Here is a 26,902-nt window from a genome sequence, read left to right as displayed (position 1 = left end):
CAGGTCTCACATGTAAGTTTTTCACTCATTTTGGGTTTATTTGTGTGTGTGGTGTAAGGAAGTGGTCCGTCCAGTTTCATTCTTCTGCAGTGGCCGCCCAGTGCTCCAACACCCATTTCTTGCAGAGACTGCCTTTTCCCATTGCGTATTCTTTCCTTCTTCGTCAAAGATCAATTGACTGTATCATTGTGGGTGTGTTTCTGGGCTCTCCCTTCTGTTCTTTCGATCTCTGTGTCTATTTTTGTGTCGGTTCCATACTATTTTGGTTACTATAGCTTGGTAGTATATCTTGAAATCTGGGATTGTTATGCTTCCAGTTTTGTTCCTCTTTTTTTCTTTTTTTTTTTTAAATATTTTTTTAGAGAGAACAAGTGGGGGAGAAGGGCAGAGGGAGAGAGAGGGAGGGAGGGAGGGAGAGAGAGAAAGAGAGAGAATCCCAAGCAGGCTCCACACTCAGCCTGGAGCCAGACATGGGGCTCGATCCCATGACCCTGGGATCATGACCTGAACCGAAATCAAGTGTCGGACCCTCAACCAGCTGAGCCACCCAGGAGCCCCTGTTCTTCTTTTCCAAGATTGCTTTGGCTATTTGGGGTGTTTTGTGGCGCTACACAAATTTTAGGACTGTTAGTTCTAGTTCTGTGAAAAATGCTGTTGGTATTTTGATAGGGATTGCACTGAATCTGTACATTAGTTTGGGTAAGATGGACATTTTAACAATACTCTTTCTTCTAATCCACGAACGTGGAATATCTTTCCATTTGTGTTGTCTTCAATTTCTTTCATCAGTGTTGTATGGTTTTTAGAGTATAAGTCTTTCACCTCTTTGGTTAAGTTTATTCCTAGGTTTTTTGTTATTTTCAGTGCAATCAACAATAAATAAAAATAATAAATGGGATCAGTTTCTTAATTTCTCTTTCTGGTACTTCATCATTGCCATTGAGAGGTTTTAAGCTGAGAAGGAGCATGTTAGGATTTGTGTGTTTTTTATAATCTCCCTGAGTGGCGTAAGATGGGCAGTGTAAACATTAGGTGCTCTCCTACAAGTAATGGAAATCCCAGACTCCAGGCGCCCCAGAACACTTTTTCATTTTAAGTGTGAACCTGGGGGGGAAGCTGGGTGGCTCAGTCAGTTAAGCATCTGACTGTTGATCTTAGCTCAGGTCATGATCTCATGGTTCAAGGGATCGAGCCCCATGTCTAAGCTGTCAGCCCAGAGCCTACTTGGGATTCTCTCTCTCCCTCTTTCTCTCTCTCTCTGCCCCTTCCCCACACATGCTAACCCACTCTCAAATAAATAACCTTCAAAAATAATAAAAATAAGTGGGAGCCTTCAGAGAGGGGTATCCACATTCTCTATTAGTAACATAATATGAAATCCCCCAAGAATAATGACCCCATTTTCCGGGAGTATTTTCTATCCCCACCGATGACTTCACCGCATGTTCCAGTCCTGAGAACTTAGAATCCGTTCAGCCCAATTTGGAGGGGGAAAAAAACTGCTTTCAACCAATTCCCTGTTTAATAAAATTATGCCGCTTAAGATTTCAACTTGATTAAATTTAAAAATATAAATGTCTGGGTAGAAAGTCCAACATAATGGCTTTTATTAAAGCATCTCTGGTCAAAAGCCCAGTTCAGATATCATGTGGTTTCAAGTCTGCTTTTCCTGCTGACTCATACTTTCTATAAACAGCTTCGGAGATGATAAAGCCTGCATTTGTCAACAGGGATGCTCCCGTCCTATCTTGATGAATACAAGGGATAGAGCATTATCACATTTACTCTGCTCAGAAGGAAAGGTGGCCTGCCAATTTGTGTTATTACCCCAAAAGGAATTCTGTAATGGATAAGCCCTAGACAAATCATGGATTCCCTGTTCATATATGCTCTAGCCTTATAAGTACTTTGAAATTGCTCTGAGCTGTTGATATCCTTCTGAGCCATACACTTTGCTATAAACCTTAAACTTCATTTGCAGGCAATTTAACCTTCAATTTATCCACAAACTTTTAAAGAAAACTGGGCAATTTCCCAAAGCAAATTACTCCTGAAATGTGAAATAGTGGCTCACAAACACGACCACTTTAAAATTGGCAAGACTGCCCTGAAAATTAAGACAGTTTACGTTCAAACTAACTGAACAATGATTGATCAGGACTTTGGTTGGGGTTGTTGTTGTTGTTGGGCTTTTTGTTTGTTTGTTCGCCTTTCCGATTGTTAAATATTTTTTAAATGTTTATTTATTTTGAGAGGGGGGAGGGGCAGGGAGAGAGAGACTCCCAAGCAGGCTCCACGCTGTCAGCGCTGAGCCAACACGGGGCTCGATACCACAAACCACGAGGCCGTGACCTGAGCCGAAATCAAGAGTTGGGCACTGAACCAGCTGAGCCCCCCCCCCCGGGTGCCCCTCAGATTATTAAATATTTAAATGATTGATGATACCTCATGATGGCAAAGGAGTAACTGCTCTCATAAAAGCCAATGAGATGCAGATTGCTACAGCCTTATCAGGAGGTATTTGCGGCAGTCACTGTGAACATGTTAACACAACAGTTATCACACTGCAGAAACCTTACCCACGGGCAGAGAGACAGCAGAGATGTTCCTGGTAGACTTTGTTCCAGCAGGAGTTCACATTTCAGTGAACAATCGTACACATGCCTTCAAAAAGGATGAGCTAGGCCAATTGACACTGATGATGATTATCACTTATCGAGACATGTTGTGGCGGGGAGAACGTGGTAAGAAACGAATCAAGCTGGAACTCATGTTAGAGAATGCTCCCCCCGCCCAAAGTAATTTTCTGTCTGGGTGTGTATGTAGGCAGCTTCTTGGGGAGGGTCTGCCCCTGTAGAGTCAACACGTGAATAATTGGGCTCACACACATTGCCAGTATTGTCTCCTATTTGGCATCAGCCTTTTGACTTTCGTTGATGGATTCTTCAAAAACACATCTAGACTTTCGTGTTTCATTTATTCAGTACCTATCAGTCCTAGGACCCACGAGTTACAGAACCTCTTTGTGTTTCTGTTTATTGGTGTTAAAAATGGGGCTCCTACTATTATGCTATGAGGTCGTGGTGAGGATTAAATATCTTGATACTTGGAACTCGTTTAGGACAGTGCCTGCACAAATGTGAGGTCTTATTACGAATGGTTGTTATTTGACTCTGAGCTACGTGAGGGCAGGAACCCCGTCCTTTGTATTCACTGGTGAATTGCAAATTATGGCCTCAGATTTCTCTCATCCCAGTATTGGTCCCTGGGCAATGGGATTTTGCCACTCCTCCCACCCAGATATGGGGTCCTAGCTCCCCTCCCCTTGAATCTGGGTTGGCCCCATGACTTGCTTTGACCAATAAAGGCTACAGAACTGATATCCTACCATCTCTGAGGCTAAGCCTAAGAGTGCTTACAGTTTCCACCTTCATTCTTGTGAAATGCTGCCCTCTATGGAAACTAGTCTAATATAATCTCAGCCTGGAGGAGAGCTGAGGCACCCCACCAATGCCCAGCACCAGCCACTATGTTTGTGAGGCCGTGTTAGGACTTCCAGCCCAGCTGACCCTCTAACCATGTGCCCTGGTGAGACCAGCAGAAGAATTTCTAGGTGACCCACAGAGTCATAAGTAATAAAATATCACTGTTGTTTCAAACTAAGTGTGAATACAAGTATTGGGGTGACCCCTTACTTAGCAAGCACTAACTGATACATCCATCATTGCTTCTGTCATGCCATTCACTAGGGCTGGCCCTAGTGAATGCTCGATAAATATTTGCCAATTGCATGAGTGAGTCCATGAACCGGAGAAACAATGAATGAATGAATGAATGAATGAATGAATGAACGAATGAATGGAGAGGAATGTGAGAGATGCAACCCTTTTGTTCTGTTGGACGATTCATTCCACAGAACAGGAGGACCAAGTGACAGCATCCACGATCGCTTTAATTGCTGAGTTTAGAGTCTGTGTGCCTAGAAAGGGAAATGTGATCAGACATAACCTTCCAGTCACGTCAGACCAACTTCGCACGTCCCCTGTGTGGATTATAGAAGGACACCCAAATTTCAGATGCGAGTACCTGGACTGTCTTAAAAACCAGACCGTCCATTAATATATTTCAGGAAATTATGCTCAAGCTGGTTATCTTAGTTATTAGTAGGGTCGATGTTTCTTCTGTCAACCACAGATAAAAAAGTGCCATGTGGGAACGCTGACAGTGATTTGGACTCCGTGGAGTGCTTTAGTTTATCTTTATCGTGTACAACAGAAATCTTAATTTTCCACTTGTATTAAGTTTTTCTTGCTCCTGAGGCAAAACCAGAAGGCAAAAAAATCTTCAAAGCCATTGAACCGTGTTTGCATCTTCATGTTGGATTTCAGTTTTTAAGACAGAGTTGAGAAGACAAAACAGATTAATTAATTCAGGTGTCACAATTGTAATTATCTAATTGGCTTTATTCCCCAGACTTTCGGTATTTTTAATTCAGCCAGTAGTTAAGTTTTGAATATTTCTATGGCATAAACATTTGTTAATCAACTACCATAAAATGTAGTTTTCTTTTTAAAAAATGATTTCCTGGGGCTGGCAGGGAGGGAAGTAGGAAGAAAAAATAAATGGGCCAGCATTCTCATTTTTCATGCCACAGAGTCAATAAATACTCTTGAGAGTTAAAACGTGGAGCCCGAGAGAAAGTCAGTCGCTTCAGCTTCTGTGATTTTCATAATCTTGTTTCTTAACTTTGAAGGGATAGTGAACTTGTTTCTCCTAATTGTGTGTGGGGGGATGTGTGTGCAGGCACGTGTGTGTGCCTGCGCGTGTGCACATGTGTGAGAGCGTGCACGTGTGTGTGCATGGCCAGTGATGGGTAGTTTCTATGATTTCAGATTCTTTTATTGTTAAATCTAAGCAAAATCAAATGCTTTCTCATCGAATATAATATGTATAGTAAAATACTCTGTTTTCAGCAAACCGTGTTACTGGGTTTACATCCATGTTGCAGAGACCAGATACTGACCATGGTCCTGATTTGGGGAGGCGGGTGTAGATCACAGAGACCAGACGCTGACCATGGTGCTGATTTGGGGAGGCGGGTGTGAGGGCGTTTTTTTCCTATGGTATTATTCTTTGCAACTATATACATTGTTCTTTTTTTTTTTTAAAGCAGTAATCACGTATCATTTTATGAAAAGCTGTAAACTTATTATGTTTTTTAAAGCAAATAACCAAATATACCTTTCCTAGTTTCCTCCAAGTTAGACCTTTACCTCAAAACTTCTGGCTTTAGAAGCCTGCAGCAGAAATGGCGTCATGAGAAGCCATCAGCAGGTAGAGGATCCTGTGGGGCCTGAGAAGGAGCACTGGGGAGGGAGAGGAGAGGGACTGAGACACCTGAGCAGTGGGAGCATCTCTCCACCACAGGCAGGTTGGCCCCAGAAGACTAGAAGAGGCTGAGGAGAGAGCCCATACAGACCAGACCCTGCTACAGTAAAGGTGCAAAGGTCTCCATGGGCACCTGGGTGGCTCAGTCGGTTAAGCGTCCAACTTCGGTTCAGGTCATGATCTTGCAGTTCGTGGGTTCAAGCTCCGCATCGGGCTCTGTGCTGACAGCTCAGAGCCTGGAGCCTGTGTAGGATTCTGTGTCTCCCTCTCTGTGCCCCTCCCGCACTCACGCTCTGTCTCCTCCTGTCTCTCAAGAATAAATAAACATGAAAACATTTTTAATAAAAATCAAAAAAAAATTTTTTAAGGCACAAAGGTTTCCAAGAAGGGGACCTTAGAGGCTCTCCTATCCTCGAGTATACTCTCTGGTGAACTCACATTTTGATTTCTTTGAATCACAGCGAGATAGAAATTCCAGAACACTAGGTGCTAGAGACCTATCACAGGATATCACGTTCCCAGTGTTCTTCTGTGTCACATGCAACATCCAGAAACATCTAGAGATGCTCTGGACCGCCTCCAGCCGTGTGTCTGAGAGTGGAGTCATGTGGCATCCTGCTGCCACTCTCAGGGGTCCAAGGTGGCTGCAGGAGGCCATCCCACATGCAGCCTGCAGCCCAGCCTCCCTTCCCGTGTGTCAGGCTGGCGAAGGGACAGGCTCCGTGCACAGGGCGGGGTGTGCCACGTTCCCCGGGGACACAGAGATCGGGGTCCCTTTCGAATTGTAGACCAGGTGTACCTCTTGCCTTCTCAAAAAGTAAGTGTTTTCAGTGCAGGCGAGCAGGATTCCTGAGCAGAAAGGTTTGGAGCAGAGAATTTGCAGATGTTCCTTTCCTCTCCCACAGGGCGGCTCTTTGGCCTGCTCGCTCACTCGTGCAGCAAATATTCTCTGAGCAGTTCCTGTGCCTGGTATTGCTCTGGCCCTGGGGAGACAACTCAAAATCCCTGGTCCTCACAGCCCTTGCGCTCTGGGATCGGAGACAGACAAGCAAGCCTATACCAGGCAGGCAGGTGCTGATATAAGATAGAGGGGAGATGGGGAGCACTGATAGGGAGTTGGGATGGACGTTGCTTGTTTTTTTTACATAGCGTTCACAAGAAAGTCCGTAAAGAGACAGTGACGTTTGAGCTGAGCTCTCAAAGAAATGGAGGAGCCAGCCATTGGGATACTGGGGGCAGGGGCAAGGGTTGTAGGCAGAGGGAACTGTGCGTGCAAAGGTCCTGTGGCAGAAGCAAAGCTGGTATGCTCCAGGAGAACAGGGAGGTCGGTGAAGAGGTCAGAGCCAAGGGAAGATGGGAGGAGATGAGACCAAGGAGGTAGGGCAGGGCCAAATGGAGTAGGGCTTAGCACAGCATGTTGCTGTAAGGACTAGGTCAGGCTGGTCAGTGCCCTGGCGAGGTGCTAATCCATAAATACATACTGGATTTGAATTTCTAAGGCAGTGTCATCGTGTTAAGGGAAAATTCCCTTTAAACATTGTTTTTCCAGGGCGCCTGGGTGGCGCAGTCGGTTAAGCGTCCGACATCAGCCAGGTCACGATCTCGCGGTCCGTGAGTTCGAGCCCCGCGTCGGGCTCTGGGCTGATGGCTCAGAGCCTGGAGCCTGTTTCCGATTCTGTGTCTCCCTCTCTCTCTGCCCCTCGCCCGTTCATGCTCTGTCTCTCTCTGTCCCAAAAATAAAAAAAAAAAAAAGTTGAAAAAAAAAAAAATTAAACATTGTTTTTCCAGTCTTTGTGAAAAGGAGGCATCGAATCATTTTTAAAATTTTCTGCTTCAGTTATTAATGTTTTTAAACGTTTTCTCTTATTTAGTGATAAATTACCTTAAGAACAAAACCTATTTGGTCCGGGTGACTTTTCTCTAATGAGTTGTTTTATGCTGGTTGGTAGGAATTTATCAAAGACTTTTGCATCTATCATTACAAGTGGTATTGATCTATAATATTTTTCAGAAATGATTTTTTTCTTGGTTCTGGAATATTCCATTCGAAGAGTGTACCCTAATCATTTTAGTGAGTTTCTGGGATTGAATATTGGAGAAGCGTCTGCCTTCTTCTGCTCCTTCCCTCATTTTCCCCTTCCCTTCCCATCCTTCATGCACACACACACCCCAACACCGAGGGAAGGAGGTTAGGGCAGCTGGGTTCTGTTCTTATTGTCGGTTTGCCTCCCTGCTGCATCCTCTCTCCCAGGCCCAGCTCCGTGGGGCAGCCTGTCCATGGATTGCCCTGTGGCTCCCTGCCCCTGCTGGCTTCAGGCCCCACACTTCCCCCTGCTGGCTTCCTCGGGCCTTGCCCCCATCTGGGTCACGTCCCCAGTGTGAGTGGACTGTTTCCTGCCAGGAGCTTGCCCAGTACTGCAGGCCTCTTCTAGCCTCACGTCATCACCAACCTCCCCTGATAAGTCCAGGACCACCCTAGAGGCAGCCCCCTTCCAGGTCCTAAACAGGAACCAGGGCAGAAGCTCTCCCCTCTCAGGTTCCCCACAACTCCCTAAAGAGGGTCTCCTCTGTGAAAACTAGCCACGAGAAACATCACAAAAATGGAGTCGGGAGGTGGGCAGGGGAAGCTCTCACGGCCCCCTCTCATGCCACCACTCATAGTGAATTGCAGACTCAGATGGAAGAGAGGGACTTGACCTTGGAGTTGGATGCTACTCCACTACTCCAGGAAGAGAGCTTTCCTCCCCCCTGGGCAACAGCTCCACCAACAAGAAGCCAGCACACTTGGAACTCCCATGAACTTTTTAAAAAATGTTTATTTATTTATTTTGAGAGAGAGAGAGAGCATGCGTGCGCAAGTGGGGGATTGGGGGGGGGCAGAGAGAGAGGGAGACACAGAATCCAAAGCAGGCTCCAGGCTCCGAGCTGTCGGCACAGAGCCCGAACAGGGGCTCGAACTCACGAACTAGGAGATCATGACGTGAGCGGAAGTCAGGCACTCAACCGACTGAGCCACCCAGGCGCCCCGATTCCTGTCTTAAGAGGTGGGCTGTTTGGAGGAAAACACGTTAAAAGGGGGAGGTTAAAAGGAGTCATCCTAAATGTTGGCGGATATATTTTTCCTTCACGTGTGCCAGAAACTTGAGTGATCTTTCAGTCTTCACTAGCTAACCCCACTTCACAGGTCTAGAAATTAAGCCCCCCTCCCAGGCTGAGCCACTCCTCCAGGGTCACCTTGTGTCACCTGTGTGGCCTTCCCCCCCCTTCGAATCCCCAAACAGTTCAGTAAATTGGGAGAAGAGACGAAAGAATGTGGGAGAACCCCCTGCTCCCACCCTTACGGCTTTCCACTTGGCCGCTGGACGTCTGCGGCCCTCCGAATGCCTCAGGTTGAGCTGGAATGTCAGTTTTCACTTAGGGAAAATTTTTACGCTGCAGTCAAAAGCCATTTAAGAAATAAACGCCGGCAAGATGATAATGGAAACGCTGGTAACCTTTAATGACAGCGGCTCTTGCAAAACGTACGTTCCGGAAGGGCCGGTGCCTGCTCCAAAAAGCTCTTGTTAAAATCCAATCATCTTCCACAATGAGCATTAGCAGGAAATGCCTGCGATGAACAAAAACACGGGAAAGGTTAATGGCCTTCTTTGCTAAAACGGTTCGGGGTTTAATCTCACGTACCAACTCGTCCTCAGACGGTGCCTACGCTGAAGATTTTTTTTTTTTCCTTTTTGGTAATCAGGAGACAAATTGATTACCAAAATTATAATTAAGAGGTAGGAAAAGCTGCAACAATTTGCCTGCTTTATTTAGCACATATTTCAGGTTAATTGCGTGATTTTCCTAATGAAGATATTTGCATGAATATTTTCAGTGGCTACGTTCAACCTATTGTGCAATGAAAACTCTGCCAAGTAGATATGACTTCCCTTTTTGTTGGATTCAGGATGGGACAGAGGCCGAAATGGCCAGTGGCGCCCAGAGAGACTGCCTCACTTCGTGTGTGGGGATCCTAATTAGTAATTCGTCAAACCACCCCCCCCCCCCCGGTAGAATTCACACTGCTTACTTGTACAACGGGATCCTGCTGTAATTTTGGAGAAGACCAGAAGGTTCCAAAGATGCTGGGAAAACCACCTTTATTTACCCCTCTTTGAAGAAATATATTAAAAAGAAGTATTTCACCCATGCCTGTCCAATCCTTCCCCCAACAGAGAATCACAACTTATTCTCATTTAAAAAAAAAAAATTTAATGTTTATTTTTGAGACAGAGCGTGAGCAGGGGAGGGGCAGAGAGAGAAGAGAGGGAACCATAAAAATTTTCTTACTGCTCAAGAATACCCACTGTTAACTCTTAGGGAAGGGACTCTTCTAAATGTTTTTCCTCCTTGCATAAATGGACTTTTCATTTTTACCAAAATGGATTCTACCCTAGGTATGGTTTTTAAAGTTTAAACTATTGTTTCACTCAACGATAAATTGTGAACACTTTTGATATCTGTAAACATTTTTTTTTCCGCCACTCTGTGAAGGTATGAGGGCTTTCAGAGTGTGGATGTGCCATAATTTATTTAAGGGATCCCCTTTTGTTGGACATCTAGGTGGAAACCAGTAGGTCACTGTTAGAAGCAGCAGGTAGGGAACACTCTCGAAACTCCCAGGCACATCTATCATTATTTCCTGAGGATAAGTTCGCAGATACTAAATGACTGGCAAGCCTTGATAAATGCTGCCAACTTGGCCCTACGAAGACCGAAATTTAAAGCCCCACCAGCAGTGTGGGAGTAAGGCGCATTTTCCTGACTTCTTACCACTCCTGGGACCTGATGCTGTCATTTGAAAATGACAACTAAAGGGGCGCCTGGGTGGCTCAGTCAGTCAAGCATCCGACTTCAGGTCATGATCTCACGGTTCGTGGGTTCAAGCCCCGCATCAGGCTCTGTGCTGAACACTTGCTCAGAGCCTGGAGGCTGCTTCGGATTCTGTGTCTCATTCTCTCTCTCCCCCTTCCCCCCCTGCTCGCCGTGTGTCTCACTCCGTCTCTCAAAAATAAATAAATGTAAAAAAAATTTAATGAAAATGATAACTAAAAATTCATCTTTGTTGATTTAATCTGCATTTTTTTTTAGTTACTAGTGATTATTTATTGGCCGTTTATAATTGCCAATACAAACGCTTTACCCATGTTTAAAAATTGGGTCTGGTTTTCTTTTTCTGTGTCGTAGGGTCTTTCTGTGTTTTAAGGAGTGACCGTTAAACTATATATATGGTACAACATTTTTTCCCACTGACTTCAATATTATTTGATGGGTGCGAAAGATAAAATGATTCGGTTTTGCTTGCCGTGTTCGTTCTATGTGAGGGGTCCAGGCTGGGCCCGGGACCACCCTGGGAAGCCTTGGCCGGTCCGTGAGGCGAGGCCGCAGCTCGTGTGGCGTGTGTGGCCAGGCCACAGTCACTGTCCCTTAGCTCACCTAATTCTCCTGCTATTCTCTGCATTCTACAGATGAAGAAATGGAGGTTCAGAGGGCATCAGTAATTGTCCCAGGTCACTCAGGGACCGCTTCAGGATCTGAACCCTAGCAGGTGTCTCCGGGGCTATAACCTCACTGCCCAGAGTCGCTGTAGCAGCAGATGATAGAACACGCTTCTGTTGTTGGAAACTCAGTTTCCAGATAACTGCACCTGTAGAAACCTGTACCGGTTAGAAATGCTTGGCACGTGTAAGCGCAAATCCAATTACAACTGCTTACACAAATAGGGGTTTTCATAAAGGGACATTTCATTACTGTTTCGCGTGACGTGTGAATAACGGGTTGTGTGTGAACGTACCTGTCAGAACCTCGGTGCCCGTCCGATGGCGTCCGTGACCACGTGTGCTTTGTAGGTGTCAGAGCATCTTCTGGCCTGCTCCTGGGTCGCGGCTGTAGGGAAGCAGCTGTGGCTGACCCAGCCCGTGAAGTCAAAGGCATGGTTGATAGTGGAAGGCCGGCCGGGGCCCCAGCTGACGGTGGTGTGGGCTCGGTGCCAGTGCCGGTGGGTGAGCCAGGGACACCCTCCAGGGCTGCGCTGAGGAGCGTCACCACCCGGCTCTGCTCAACTAAGGTGCATATTCCTCCAAACCCAATGACCCTGCACGTGCAGATGCCTGAGCACCCTGGTGAGGTCAGGACCCACCCCCCCCCCCCACCCCTCTTATGAGGGCTTCACTCTCCGGACTGCTCGGGAGAAAGACAGCAAGACTCTGAGAGGTGTCATCGGATGAAGCCTTTGCCTGGTGGCCGTTAGCATCTGGGGCAGGTGCGGGCAGAGGGCAAGAGCGAGGCGAGGGAGGGGCTCGGGCTCCGACCCGGGTACTGAGCTGGGCTACAGCTGGGAGGCGAGGGCTTCCCTTTCCAAGCTGAGACGTTCCATGACTAGAATCTGGAACGTGTCCAGGAAGTTCTTAAAAAAGCAAACACTATTGTTCTTTTAGGAGGCTAGTTAACAGGACTCTGAAATGCAATGAACGGCCCTAGATCGGGTCCGTCCTTTGGGGGAAATTGCCCCCCAGCACAGTACTGGATAGTGTCCATGGGTTATTATGACATAATAGGATTGCCTCTGTGAAGCTTTCTGAACTTGACCTTGTACTCTGAGTATGCAAGGGGAGGTCCTCGTTCTTAGGGGACACGGGCTGATGTAGTGCAGGATAAGGGGTCATGATGCCTGCAACTCATCCTAACTTAGAGGGGGGAGAAGGCTTCCTGAGAAAATGCCAGAAAGGTGACGTTATTTGTTAATGGTGTATGTTACCAAGTGATGAACCTTGGTGAGCCTCGTTGTCCTGTTGCAGCTTTTCTGTACGTTTGAAGTTTTCCCAAATTAAACTTTTTTAATTCTAGGTGTAACGTCTACGTGTGCTAACAAGTGACAACTGTCGAGGGGGGCAAGGGCAGGTTCCTGAGTCCTCCATGAATTCGCCCCAAGTGACCTGGCATGACAGGTGGCCTGTGGGGCCTCCCAGACCCCCCGAATGGGGACATGTCCTGATCGCTGGCCGTGCCATCAGCCCCGGTGCTCAGCTGTCGCCTCTCAGGGTCAACCTCAGCCAAGGTCAGGCCCTTCCTGGGCGGCCCGTGCTCAGTGACCCATCGACGCTGGTGTGTAAGGGCCCAGGCATCCTGGCCCAGTGGTGACAGCTCTGAGGGCCACGCAGCCCCCCACAGCTCTGGGGGCCACGCAGCCCCCCACAGCTCTGGGGGACCAGCCAAGGCTGCGTGACAGTTTCCCTCACCCCGCGGTGCTGACCCCGGGGCACTCCCAACAAACGTCTGTGACGTCGCCTCCCTCCAGAGTCGGCTTTCCCGTATGACCTCCCTCACCCACCCAGCCGCCACCCCCACCCCTCGTCCTCCCCTGTATACACACATCACACCATGGACATTTCTTTCTCTAAAGCAGTTTTATCTGAAATGTTTCCAATGCACAGACACAAAGATAGTGCAGGATGACGGGCGCCCGTGGGCCCCTCCACAACTTTATCCCATCGTAGCCGGCTGTCACGTTTGCTCGGACTCTTCCCGTTCTGGAAGGAATGGAGAGTCACCCACGCTGGGCTGAGGCCTCCCGAGCACCTGCGTGCGTCACTTTCTGGCCCTCTCCCGCGGTCCTTCCGTCAGCCTGGCGTGCTCCTTCGTGCACGCGTGTCTATGCTCTGAAGACGTATTTATGTGCCCAATAGGTGGTCTCCTTTGGGGGTTTTAATCTCGATACAGATACCGTCATTCAGACCCCCTCATTCCACAGCCTGCTTCTCCGGCTCCACGTTGTTTCTGAAATGCATCCAAGTGCGTCCGTGTGGGTCTAGCCCCTTCCGTTGGCCTTGGGTTTCGTACGCTCCTGAATTTCCATACACCGCGTGGGTTTTATCCTTTGCCCCCTGGCTGGACGTTTAGGTGGTATCCACTTTTTCCTCGTCACAAACAATGCTACAGTTACCGGCACACCCCTGGAGCACCCTGGAATTGTCACCGAGGCGCATTTCCCTATCAGGGAAATAAATCTGGGACAACGGGGCGGTGGGGGGGTGGGGGGGGTTGTTCAGCAGGAAGCCACCTTGTGAATGTCAGACAAGGCTGGTGGCAGATCCCCACCCCCATTCCCTCCTCCACCTGTCGCTTCCTGTCCCCCAGTACCTGGGACAGCCAATTCCTGCAGGCAGGCTTGGCCACGGCCATGCTGGGTAGTGAAGAGTCCCAGACCGTAGGGCCTGACACTGGGCATTTATTCCTCACTCATGTATCAGTGAAACCCAGGAAACGGGCTGGGTTTCCATCTACTTCATGGGCCTTTTATTCTTTTTTTTTTTTTTAAGTTTAATTTTTTTAGTAATCTCTACACTCAACATAGGGCTCTCGAACTCACCACCCCAAGATCAAGAGCCGTGTGCTCTTCTGACTGAGCCAGCCAGGCGCCCCTGAGCCTTTTATTCATGAAGGGTCAGTGGCTTTCCGGGACATGCTCTTCTCCGGGCACAAGTTGAGGCACAGGAGGCCAAGCCACATCCCGAGAGCTCGTGTAAAGGCTGGTCCCATGTGGGGTATGTTGTGTCCACTCATAGTGCATTGGCCAGAGCGAGTCACAAGGCTAAACCCTAGGTCCTTGAAGGGAATGGACTCCACCCACCATGACATCTTGGCAAGGACAGGAGGCCAAAAAGGATCGTGCACAGCACAGGTGCTGACCTACCACTGGCTGTGTTTCTCCCCCCGCCAAACACACCCTCTCGATCCCACGATCTCTTCACCTTCCTCTCCACTTAGCTCCCCCTGCCCTGCCGCCCATTCCTCCCCAGTGTTTCCAAAGCTGAAGTGGGTTGGGGAGTGATCAGCCAGGCAGGTGCACTGACCAATACGGGAGCAAGGGCACCATTGGAATGTAGTGTTAGAGTTCTCCAGAAAAACACAACCAACAGCAGGCTGGGTGTGTGCCTGGCTGGGAGTGGGTGGGGGGGTGTGTGCCTGGCTGGGGGGGTGTGCCTGGCGGGGGGGGGGGGTGCCTGCTGGGGGTATATGCCTGGCTTTGTGTGTGTGCCTGGCTGGGGGTGTGTGTGTGCCTACCTGGGGGTTTGTGCCCGGCTGGGGGGGTGTGCCTGGCTGGGTGTGGGGGTGTGGGATTTAGCATGAGAGATGGGCTCGTGCGGTTATGGTGCTGAGAGGTCCCAGGAGCTGCCCTCCCCAGGCTGGAGCCCAGAAACCTAGTGGTGTCAGGCAGTCTGAGTCCAAAGGTGTAAGATCTGGGGGGGCCCGTGCAGTAAATCCCCCCAAGGAGGCAGGAGTGGGGTCTGAGCTCCCATCAAAGAGGCAAGAAAACGAGGCGGGTCCTTCCCCTACCTTTCGTTCTCCTCGGGCCTCCGCAGATGAGGCGGTGCCCACCCACACTGGGGACAGCGGGCTACCAAGTCTGTGGATTCGGACGCTGAGCTCATCCTGGGCCACCCTCACAGACACACCCAGAGACGACGTGCGGGCACCCCACAGCCAGTCACGTGGACCCCTAAAATGAACCATCACATATTTGAATGGAGCTGGCGTTCTACAGAACGTGGAAGTCCACAAACTGTCACAAACCCACCGGCTCCCGTGCTCCCGGAGCCACGACAGGTGCGTGGTGCTCGCAGGGGACGTCATCTGGCTTGTTAATGAGGAAGACTGGCCAGCTTACGCTCAGGGGCTGTGGTTTGTTTAATTACACACCAAGAGAACAGGATAGAAATCGATACTCCATCCCATTCTCAAAAGCCAGAGCCACCCAGATTCTGTGGGTCATTCGCGCTTTGGATTAACATGTCCCCAAATGGTAAGGCAAACAGCCGGCCGTCAGCGTCCTCTGGCCTCTTCATTTCGTGCTGGCCGGGAAAACAGGAGCCATTAGCCGTGTTCTTCAGGGTTAGGAAATCGATAACGGGCCAATTGTCGATAGACACACACTGCGAAGCAGACCAAAAATTACACGAGGCCTTTAGGAGAATGATTGCTGTGTTCCTTAGTGCACCAGCCATACAATTCCAGCTTTCAATTCCCTGTAACATATTCACCAAGATTTATGGGGCTTTTGTAATGCCTAATTGGGATTGGTAACAAGGCCCTCGCTTTCAGTCCGTGGCACGTTTGAAGCATTCATCAAATCTAGGAGAGGAAAGAAGAAATAAAATCACACCCAGTCTTAGAAATTATATGGAAAGGACCTCAGGGTAATCGGAGGCTACCTGATACTCTGACATGTCTCTTTACTCTCACACATTATCTCCGTCCCGACCCCCACCCCCACAGTCTGTGGAACCGAGGCTCAGAAGAGGTGATCTGCCTTGACCCGAGTCGCTCAGCTGACCAGTGGTGGAAGTGAGATTCAAGAGGACAGCTAAGTGGCAAGACCCCTCCCCTTCCACCGAGCTGCATCCCAGGGTCTCTCAGTGCCCGGATGTTGTAGCGGTGTTGGCAAGATGCCTACAGGGTGTGTGGCAGGGGGCGGGGGGGGGGGCGGGGAGCAATGAGAAAGAGGAGGGCCGGAGGCGGGGTACTCAGCAACAGTATGATTCACAAGTCAAGAGTAACTGCCTCTCCAGCAGGACCGTCCCCTCCCCGCGTCTGGACGCAATACCTTGCTTAATATAGCCAATGGGTTGGATTGACTTTGCTGGTCCCAGGATTCTTCACGCGAATTTCTCTTAAACTAGGTCTCCTTTGTCGTGTATTTGTGGGGATTGGGGAGGACAGGGTAATAACCTCATTCTCAGCATTCACTCACATCTGAGTTACTCTAGCTTTTCCCAACCATCCTTTCAACCTGTTAAGAGTTTTTGCAAATCTTCGGGCACCTGAAGGGCTCAGTGGGTCAAGCCGCCGACTCGTGATTTCGGCTCAGGTCGTAATCTCAGGCTTCGTGAGCGCGAGCCCCACATTGGCCTCTGTGCTGACAGTGCAGAGCCTGCTTGGGATTCTCTCTCTCCCGCCCCGCTCTGTTCCTCCCCCACTGGTGCTCTCCCTCCCTCTCAAAATAAATAAACTTAAAAAAAATTGTTAAGATTTTTTTAAAGTCTTAATTCTGTCCTCCAGTGTGAAGATGTCCTCACTTCCAAATCTGATCAACATGTCTTCTGTTTCACGGGAGATGAGCGGACAGAGGAAAACGAACCATCAGGATCACCTTCGGTGCGATGCACCAGCCCTCAGCCCCGAGGTGCAAAGACCTTCCCAAGTTCTTTTAACTCCGTCCAGCACCTTCTGTTAAGCCAGTGGTGGGGCAAAGCTCCTGTCCATCTGCATATCCAAGACCCTCCCTCTGGCCTGCGTTATAGTTCTGGGTGGGAAGCCCCGTGCAGGCAGGGGCTACGTCAGGTGTGGACCAGGGTCCCCAGCCCCCAGCCTGTGCAAGTGCGGGGGGAACGAGGGCAAGACGGTTGCCGCTACATAGTGCCTCCTCCAGCTACACCCAGGCATCCCCTCCCAGCAGGTTAGCATCTGTACGAGCAGCCAGTGCTATGGGGGGCACATCTGGAAGCCGGGGGTGGGGCGATTCTGGTGGTCACAATGCCTGGTGTGGCCTTCGGGGGGAGGGGAGGCTAGATGTCCTGCAGGGGCCGTCAATCAAGAAGGGCCCCTGTTTATTCATGCACAAAACTTTGAACTCCGAGAAGCCTAGAGGAGAGGGGTCTGAAATGGGGAGAGGTTAGTCGTCAGTGCAAACTTTCAGGTGGAAGAGGACGAAGTTCTGGGGGACGTGATACGCAGCGTGGAGGCTGTGGCTCGTGACCCGCAATTGTATTCCTTGCATTCGCTGAGAGTGGATTTCGTGTGCTCTCACCACACGCACACGCGCCAAGGAGACTTGCAATAAATGTTAATTAGCTTGATGGGGGCAATCATTTCACGACGTAGGTGCGTATCAGGGCGTAACGTCGTGCACCTTAAGTGTGTGTGGTTTGTGTCGGTCACCCCGCAATGAAGACGAAGAACAAAAGTCCCTGCTCTTCCAGACCTTCTGGTGGCTTCTGGTAAACTCAAGGCGTCTTCTGTCGTTTCAGTATGCATAGTATATTGTCACTCTCATGTGACCTAGCACAACGGTGAGCAATAAAGAAGCAGCTGGGGCTCCAAGGAGCTTCCGGTCCGGTCAAGGAACTGAGTAGTGAGTGCAGAAGAGGAACTCTGGCCTCTCCCAGGGGAAGGGAAGTGAGGACAGACCAGGAGAGGAGGAGGCCGAGTTAACCAGGGAAAGGGGGAAGGACAGAGTGAACCGGGCAGGGCAAACAGCAGGTGTAAAGGCCCTGTGGCAAGTAGTGATGTGGGAAACAAAGGTGGAAGCAAATGACAGATAAAATTCAATTTCCTTATATCCTGCAGCCCATTGGCAACTCCTTGAGGCCGGCAGAGTTCAGCGGCTCTCCACGAGCCCCTTACTGTCTCTGTGCTCATGCTTCGCTAGAGGGAAACTCAACCTTAGCCTGACAGTAGCTCCTAGGCCTCCACTCTCTTGGGAATCTTCTTTAGCAGATGAAAATCTCACTGGAAATTTCCCCTTGACTTTATGTACCTGCCCCCACTCCCAAGTATATAACCAGTGTCTCTTTGTGGTCCTGAGGCAGCTCTTTCTGCCCCCGGGTCCTGTCCCTGTGCTTTAATAAAATTACCTTTTTGCACCGAAGATTTCTTCAGTAATTCTTTCTTGGCTGTCGGCCCCAGACCCCACAAACCCCACTATCACCCTAAAAAAACCTCATCAGTAGGACAAGACATTTCCCTTGCACAGAAGCGTAAGCCCACTACACAACCCACAAATGTTAGGGTCATTGACACGAAGTCAGCACATAGTATAAAGACCCGTGTGGTCTTTCCATTTAGAGGCGGTTCTCAGGTCGCCTTCCACAGTCTGCTGCTTTTCTGCTCTAAGGAATCACCTTCTTTCTTTGGGCCTCAGTTTCCGAAAAGGAAAATGCGAGCATTGGATCCGCTGATCAGGAAGGCCTTTCCTGTAATGGCAAATAGAACCTCATTGCCTCTAGGGACGGGAGACAGGCCAATCTGTGCCTCGATCAAGAGTAAACACAGCTTTTTTTTCAAGTGTGTTTCTTTTGAGAGAGAGAGTGAGAGAGAGAGAATCTCTTTTGGGGGGTTTATTTTCATTTTTTTCCATTTTTATTTTTTTTTAATATAATTTATTGTCAGATTGGCTTACATGCAACACCCAGTGCTCATCCCAACAAATGCCCTCCTCCATGCCCATCACCCACTTTCCCCTCTCCCCCCATCAACCCTCAGTTTGTTCTCTGTACTGAGGAGTGAGAGAGTTTCGAGCAGGCTCCAGGCTCAGCAAAGAGTCCTACTTGGGGCTCTATCTGGCTGGCGACTGTGAGACCCTGACCTGAGCCGACAGCAAGAGTCAAAGTCAAGACGCTCAACCACCTGAACCACCCAGGAGAAAGCACACCTTTTAAAGACCCCGATTTTAACACAAATTAAATGGCTCAACCTCAGACACAGCTGGGTATTTTGAAAGGGAACTGACCACTCGAGGTGGAGAGAGACCCCGGGGAAGAGGTACAGCCAGCACTAAGGCCTCTCTGCTCAAGGTTAACGTCAGGGCTTTGGAGGAGGGAGGCCGTCATCCTTTTTCCACTTCCCTCCAAGGAAACTGAACAAACATGAAGGAATGAGGGAACGCTCTGGGGGTTCTCTGCGCCACCCCACTGGCTTTCAGCCGCTCCCCATTACAGACCTAATCATAAAGAGAATGCCTTTCTGGAATCTGCATTAATTACCATCATCGGAGAGACATTATCTATATTTACATAATAGCTTCCCAGGTTTTGCTGGTTCCAAGTCAAGCTAACAAATTTGTAGCTATTAAGGAACACAAATTGCTCTGTTATGTTTTAAATTCTGCAAATGGAAAACTTTGTTTAGAGAGGAGGCTGGAACCCAGAGCAATTAGTGTCTGATAATTCGTTAATGTTGGAGACACACAAAAATTCGGTTTCAAACGTCTGCCTTAATATCGTAAGTGAAAAAAGAAAGGCATATGAAGAAACGATAATCAGTTTAGGCATATTAATATGATAGCATTTTTTTTTTTTTTTTTTTTTTTTTTTTTACAAAATGCGACAGGCTCCTTGCTAGGTCTTTACAAGGGACAGCTGAAACCCACATCATTGTTTTTACCACTTAATTGCCCTGTCTTGGATGCCGGTGACCGTGACCAGCTGATCACAGAAGGGAGTGGGAAGGTCAGCAGCTGCATCGGGAAGGAGGACGGGTCAGGGGTGGAAAGAAACCTGGCTGGGAATGCATCTGGGGAAGGCTGATGGCAGGGTCCCCCTCCCCCAGTGCACCTGTCCTGGTGACGTCATCATAGGCCACGGTCTGGGCTCCCGCAAGCTCCCAGGCGTAATTTTATCAAAACGCGTGAGAACTCACGGCAACTCGGTTCAGAGAGGCTGGCGTGGATTGGGCAACAGTCTGCTGATCTCTGCCCAGAACCTTCTCCGGCTCTGGAAAGAGCCACACCTCTTCGCCCAGGGCAGTGCTTCCTTTTTGAGCCAGGTTCCGACCCACCACTCAATACCTACCCCCCCAACCCCCCCCCCCCCCCCCCCCCCCGCACCTGCAGCTAACTCCGCCCCAGGCCCTGTTTGTGTGCGGCTGCCCCGCTGTGACCTAGGCCGGGTGGCTCCCCTGGGGTGCCCAGCAGGGGTCGAGGTACAGGAGCAAAGTCCCCTGGAGAGTAGGCCCCTGCTGAGAGGGGCAGATGGAGGGTGGATTCCTGCTCCAGGCCCGGAGGCCTGCCCTTTCCAAGGTTTGTTACTATCAGCTAATGAGCTGTTCTTTTGCCTGACTTGTTTGCGTGCGATTTCTGTGTTGTGTAACCGAGAAAATTCAGGTACAATTCAGGATGCACGGCTAAATTTGAATTTCAGATAACGGATGATTTTGTAGGATGAGTTTGTGCCAAATATCGCATGAGACATACTAATCCAAAAAAAAAAAAAAATGGTCGTTCATCTGAAATTCAAATTCAATTACGCATCCCGTAGTTTGGTTCACTAAATCTGGCAACCTGAGTTTAGGAGCAAGGCAGGCCTGTGTTCGCCTCTCCGCTCAGCACTGACCGTGTGGCGTTTGCAGTTTCCAGGTCTGACTTCTTGGGCTGTATTTCCAGGCTCCAGCGCAAATGGTCTGGGCAGTGGAGATGCTGGCAGTGACTGGGGCGGGAGGGAAGCCAGCATTTCTGGCCCCATCTCTGGCCGTGGCTGCCTTTTCTCCAGGGCCCCAGCTTCCGCTGGAAAAGCCGCGTCCTGATTTTTAGACCCTAGACCAGTTTATTGGTCTAGGCATCCCTCTAATGGAAGTCCTACACTATGTGCTCTTGGGATCTGGCCTCCTTCACTCAGCGGAATGTGTTTGAGATTCATCTATGTTGTGTTTATCAGTAGCTCACTCCTTCCTCCCCCAGCTTTAGCCAGACCCAACTGACAGATAACATTGTGTAAATTTAAGATGTGCCCCTGTTGATTGGATACACTTGCATTTTGCAAACTAAGTAACGCTGACCAGAGCATTCGGCAACAACTGCGTCGGGTCACATGACTACCCCTCCTTTTTCGCGGGGAGGACAGTTAAGATTTACTCTCAGCAACTTTCAAGTATATAATACAGTGTTAGGAACTAAAATCCCCATGCTGTACATCAGATGCCCAGAACTCACTCCTCTTAGAGCTAGAAGTCTGTGATCTTGACCGACGTCTCCCCCTTTCCCACAGCCCCCTGGTAGCCGTCTTTTGAGTCTCTGTTTCTGTGACCTTGGCTTTTGTAGATTCCGCGTATATGACATCATACAGTATTTGTCTTTCTGTGTCTGGTTTATTCCACTTAGCGTAATGTCCCCATGGTTCGTCCTTGTTGTTGCAAATGGCAGGATTTCCTTCTTTCTCATGGCTGTATAATAATAGCCCATTGGATACAATATGTATGCCATGTCTTCTTTCTCCATCCACCCATTGGTGGACATTTAGGTTGTTTCTTTGTGTCCACTATGAATCATGCTGCAATAAACATGGGAATGCCCAGTCTTTTCAAGATCCTGTTTTAGGTCTCTGGCCACACCCCTCTGAATGTGCCCAATCTCCGCCTGATCTCACAAGATCCTGTTTCCATCTCCTTTGGATATAGACCACGAAGTGGAAGTGCCGGACCATATGGCATTTCTATTTCTAATTTTTTGAGGAACGTGCATTCTGTTTCCCACAGCGGCCTCACTGGTTTACATTCCCACCAGTAGGGCACACGGTTCCCTTCTCTCCACACCCTCACCAACACTTGTTACCTCTTGTTCTTTCGATGGTGGCCATTCTAACAGGCGTGAGGGGCTAGCTCATTGTGGGTTTTTTTTTTTTAATGTTTATTTATTTTTGAGACAGAGACAGTGCGAGTGGGGGAGGGGCAGAGAGAGAGGGAGACACAGAATCGGAAGCAGGCTCCAGGCTCTGAGCTGTCAGCACAGAGCCCCACACGGGGCTCAAACCCATGACTGGCAAGATCATGACCTGAGCCAAAGTCGGACGCTCAACCGACTGAGCCACCGAGGCGCCCCTCATTGTGGTTTTGATTCACATTTTCCAGGTGATTAGGGATATAGAGCATCTTTTCATGCATCAGTTGGCCATGCCTGTGTCTTCTTTGGGACAGTATCTTTTTGGTGTCTTTGCCCATTTCTAAGTCAGATTGTTTGTTCAGTAGTCCATTTATTTTCATTGCTGAGTGGTATTCCATTGTCTGAATATATCACTTCTTTTTTTTTTAATTTTTTTAATGTTTATTTATATTTGAGAGAGAGAGTGGAGGAAGGGCAGAGAGAGACTGAGACAGATTCGGAAGCAGGCTCCAGGCTCGGAGCTGACAGCACAGAGCCCGATGCGGGGCTCAAACTCATGAGCTGTGAGATCATGACCTACGCTGAAGTCAGATGCTTAGCCAACTGAGCCACCCAGGCACCCCTGAATATATGGCTTCTTAAAAAAACAAACAAACAAAGAAACAAAACTGTGTCTCCTGTTGATGGACATTTGGGTTGTTTCTATTTGGGGAGGATCATAAAGAAAGCTTTGGAGGACATTTGTGTACACATCTTTGTGTAAACAGGTTTTCATGTCTCACGACTGAAAATACAGGGATGGGATTGTTTGGTTGTAGGGTAAAGTCAATGTTAACTTTAAAAGAAACTTACAGACTTTTTCTTAAGGGTTTTGCCATGGAACTACGCACGAGTATTGAGTCTCTGTTCGGATGACACAAGTCCTCTGATTATAAGGCTACAAATCAGAATCTCTGAGCTCCTGTCAAGTCTGGGGTTCTTGCCTCCCTTGTAATGCCAGCATCACTGTTTTCTAACGCAAAATTCTCCGGGTAATTAGCTGCACAGGACTTTGCTGAGTCGGTACATCCTCCCTTTTCCCAGAACATCTGCAAAGATCGGAAATAAGAGGCAAGTGCTCTCAGCACAGCATTATGTATTTTATCAGCCTTATTGAGGTGTAACTGACAAACAGAAACGGCGTATATTTAAGGTGTACCGTGGGATGTTTTGAGACAGGGATAGCCTCCATCAAGCCAGTTAATGTACCCATAACATCACATAATTGCCATTTTCTTGGTGGGGGGGGAGGGTTGAGAACAGTTAAGATCTACTCTCTTGGTAAACTCCAAGTATACAATCCAGTATCGTCAACTTCACGTTTTTAACGTAGGCTGGGAGTGAAGCCGGTGAGGTCCTCGTCGATGCCATCAGCTCCGGCTGACAGAGTGGAGAATTCAAAGGCCCTTTCCATTCAGGCCAGCTGGAAACCTGTGGGTGACAGGTCACCCACACCACAGAACCTCAGATGATGCTGAGTCCCTCTGCCCTGTCTTCACCACAGAGCTTTGTAATTAAGAAACAGCCTTGGGGGCGCCTGGGTGGCGCAGTCAGTTAAGCGTCCGACTTCAGCCAGGTCACGATCTCGCGGTCCGTGAGTTCGAGCCCCACGTCGGGCTCTGGGCTGATGGCTCGGAGCCTGGAGCCTGTTTCCGATTCTGTGTCTCCCTCTCTCTCTGCCCCTCCCCCGTTCATGCTCTGTCTCTCTCTGTCCCAAAAATAAATAAAAAAATTGAAAAAAAAAATTAAAAAAAAAAATTAAGAAACAGCCTTAAAGATAAAGGAAAGGGCGTCGTGGTTCCTCGGATTTTCTTTAGCTTGACAATGACCCTAAAAAACCCAAACAGCTATAAACAAAAAGGGAGGGGGGCATTTTTTGGCTCATGTCATGGCAGGGAGGCAAGACCGAAGGGGCAACACCATCAGGCCTCCTGTGGTTTTAGGCAGACGGTCTTCCCCAGTGGCCCAGGCTTGCACCTTCAACGGAAGGGGAGTTTCTCTTTGCTAATATTCCAGCAGTACCCTAGAACTGACTCTCCTTGGCCTGGCCTGAGTCATGGGCCCATCCGTGAGCCAATCGGGGCCCGGAGGACGGAATAGGCTGATTGGCTGGGCCTGGGTCGTGTGCCCAGCTCTAGATGAGACTGGCTGGTGTCAGTGGTACAAAAACTCCATGTGATGATTGCTCCAAATCAGATCAAGATGTTAATGGAAGGAAGGAGGGGTGGCCAATGGGTCAGCAGAATGTAGCCCTTCCTCAGCCTACCTGATGCTAGGCCAGTGCCGTTAGCTACTGAGAGTCAAAGCAGTCACGGTAACAAGACCTTGAAAAACCAAACCTCCAGGGCATGAAGACAAAACCCTACAATTTTTTTTTTTCCAGCCCTGTGTAAGATCATGCCGAACCCAGTCTAGTACTGTATAAAATTGTACTGAACATAATTATAAATATATAAAAGCCTCTCTTGAGATTCCTAGGGAAAGGCAAAAGAGACACATGCCATTGGGGAAATGCTTGTTATTTCTGCTACAACAGCAACAAAAGAAATGGATAAAATAATAGAAAGAAAAATGCAGAACATAAAATCCATGTGAGAGCACAGATTTAAAACAAAAAAAAACAAACAAACAAAAAAAAAAGAACGTGTCCTAGCTAATGGTATTTGCTAGATTTTGTCTCGACGAGGAAATACACAGAAGACCACTTTTGTGAGCCATTAAGTGAAAGCTGTACCAGGGAACACATATTCTCAATAGTGTATCCTCTGATGAGAATAATGTCTGTGGAAAAGCTGTGTAAGGAGAACCACTGATGGAACAGGAGCTCTCAGACCTGTGCGCACGCATGTGCGTGTCTGTGTGTGTAAGAATTCCACGTGCAATAAAGGTTGCACCACAAGCTGCTTTACAGATGGTTTGCAGAAAACTCACTCACAAGACAAGATCCCCGCAGAAAGCCTTACATAAAAGTAGCCTCCGATGAATTGAGGAGTTGAAAGGGAAAGAAGAAACAGGAAAATATCTTCGCGAGCCAGGACAGGGGAAGAAATCCTCAAATCACATTTCAAAGGGTCGACCGTAAGGCAACAAAATCAATGAATCTGACTAGATCAAAATGGAGACTTTTTCCAAAGTAAAGGACCTCCGTGAGTAAAGTTGATACAAAGACAGAACAAGAAAAGACGTTTACAATGTCTGAAAGGTACCAGGGGGTGATCTCTAGCCTTGCGTATGTCACTGGAAATATAATGTAGCTCCTGACATAACTGTAAATTTCCTATATAAAGAGCATAAAAATAAGTGAAATTGTTACCATACTTTATTTAACCTGATATATCTAGAATAGCCTAGGGGCGTCCGTGTGGCTCAGTCGGTTAAGCGTCCGACTTCAGCTCAGGTCACAATCTCGCCATTTATGAGTTCAAGCCCCGCGGTAGGCTCTGTGCTGACAGCTCAGCTCTGTGTCTCCCCCTCTCTCTGCCCCTCTCTTGTTCCCGCTCTGCCTCTTTCAAAAATGAATAACCATTAAAAAATATTTTAAAAAACACATCTCATGACAATTTTGCAAGGACACGTACCCAGAGAACATTAAATACAAGAAGCGTTGCCTGGTGAACCAGAGAAATTGGAGTGATCTATGGCGACACAAGGGAGTATTTCTTTTCAATGAGAGATCGTGGGTGAGTCAGTGGTGCTGGTTATGAGTGGAAGAGTGTGCTCAAGCCAACTGTCTACTCAAGGTCAAGAAAGGAGAAGAGGGGGGACAGCAAAAGGAAGGAAGAGAAACTGGTTAAGTCAGAAGCACAGATGTCATTGGTGCAGGTGACCCTGTGAAAGCCAGAGCTCACAACGAGACAGCCAGAGGAGAACCCTCACAGACGTGTTGAGGACCTTGTGGCAGAGGCCACAGAAGAGTTGTTGAACTTAAAGATGTTACACTTGGTTAAGAACACAATGGGGGCGCCTGGGTGGCTCAGTCGGTTAAGATCTGACTCTTGATCTCAGCTCAGGTCTTGATATCAGGGTCAGGAGTTTGAGCCCCATGTTGGGCTCCATGCTGGGCATGAAGCCTACTTTAAAAAAAAAAAAAATGACGTTTAAATTTGCTTAAATTTTCCATAATGACAAGTAGTTCTGAGCAATCTGTAACCCCGCAAATAATTTCAAAATAATAAGCATACCAGTCTGTCACAGAAACATGCCATTCTTGATACATACAAGAAGGGGATTGCTTTTCCAAAGAAACTCTTGCTATGGAGAGAGCATTTGGGGGAATGTTTTCATTACTATGTCACTTTTTCCCCCCAAAATAAACCTACTTTTAAATGCATCATCTATAAAAGTGCTCACAGCTGCATGCCTAAAACCTTGAAAATAAACCATTCTTACTATTTACAAAATCTCTCAAAAACTGTTAGCGAGTTTTGAACCTACTTGTTAAAAAAAAAATACCTTCCACTTAGTTTGTAAAAACAGCGTCAAGATCAGGAAATGTGGAAATTTACCAGGCAGATGTCACTGAAAATCTTTGCATAATTGGTGGTTGGGGTTGAAACATAAGCATCATCAACTTCTTACACATGGAGCCACGAAGCTTTGTACGGAATACTTTTCAGCTGTGATCGTCTCTCAAGCCGTGTATTAAACTCTGACCCTTAAAATCAGGCCTTCAATTGTGGTATCGAAAAATGTTAAAGAGTTAAAACAGGGTGAAGCATACTCAATCCTTCACTTTGATTTAAAATCTTGTAATATATTGGGGCGCCTGGGTGGCTCGGTCGGTTAAGCGTCCGACTTCGGCTCAGGTCACTATCTCACGGTCCGTGAGTTCGAGCCCCGCGTCGGGCTCTGGGCTGATGGCTCAGAGCCTGGAGCCTGTTTCAGCTTCTGTGTCTCCCTCTCTCTCTGCCCCTCCCCTGTTCATGCTCTGTCTCTCTCTGTCTCAAAAATAAATAAACGTTAAAAAAAAATTTTTTTTAATATATAAATAAAATATTGTAATATAGAGGCATCTGGGTGGCTCAGTCAGTTAAGCGTCCAACTTCAGCTCAAGTCATCTCATAGTTC

At 48.1% G+C, this 26,902-nt stretch overlaps 1 long non-coding RNA gene across 1 annotated transcript; it reads left to right on the top strand.

Annotated features, from left to right (window-relative positions):
- Positions 1 to 16,494: 16,494 nt before the first annotated feature.
- LOC147573329 (uncharacterized) lies at positions 16,495 to 17,282 on the top strand. The gene is made up of 2 exons (XR_015245127.1): positions 16,495 to 16,609; positions 17,123 to 17,282. It is a non-coding gene; the product is annotated as an uncharacterized LOC147573329 (long non-coding RNA).
- The last annotated feature ends 9,620 nt before the right edge of the window (positions 17,283 to 26,902 follow it).

The sequence above is a fragment of the Puma concolor genome, chromosome E2 (assembly GCF_028749965.1).
Source record: "Puma concolor isolate L17-30 chromosome E2, mPumCon1.1.hap2, whole genome shotgun sequence".
Lineage (NCBI taxonomy): Eukaryota > Metazoa > Chordata > Mammalia > Carnivora > Felidae > Puma > Puma concolor.
This window is presented reverse-complemented; position numbering and strand designations above follow the sequence as displayed.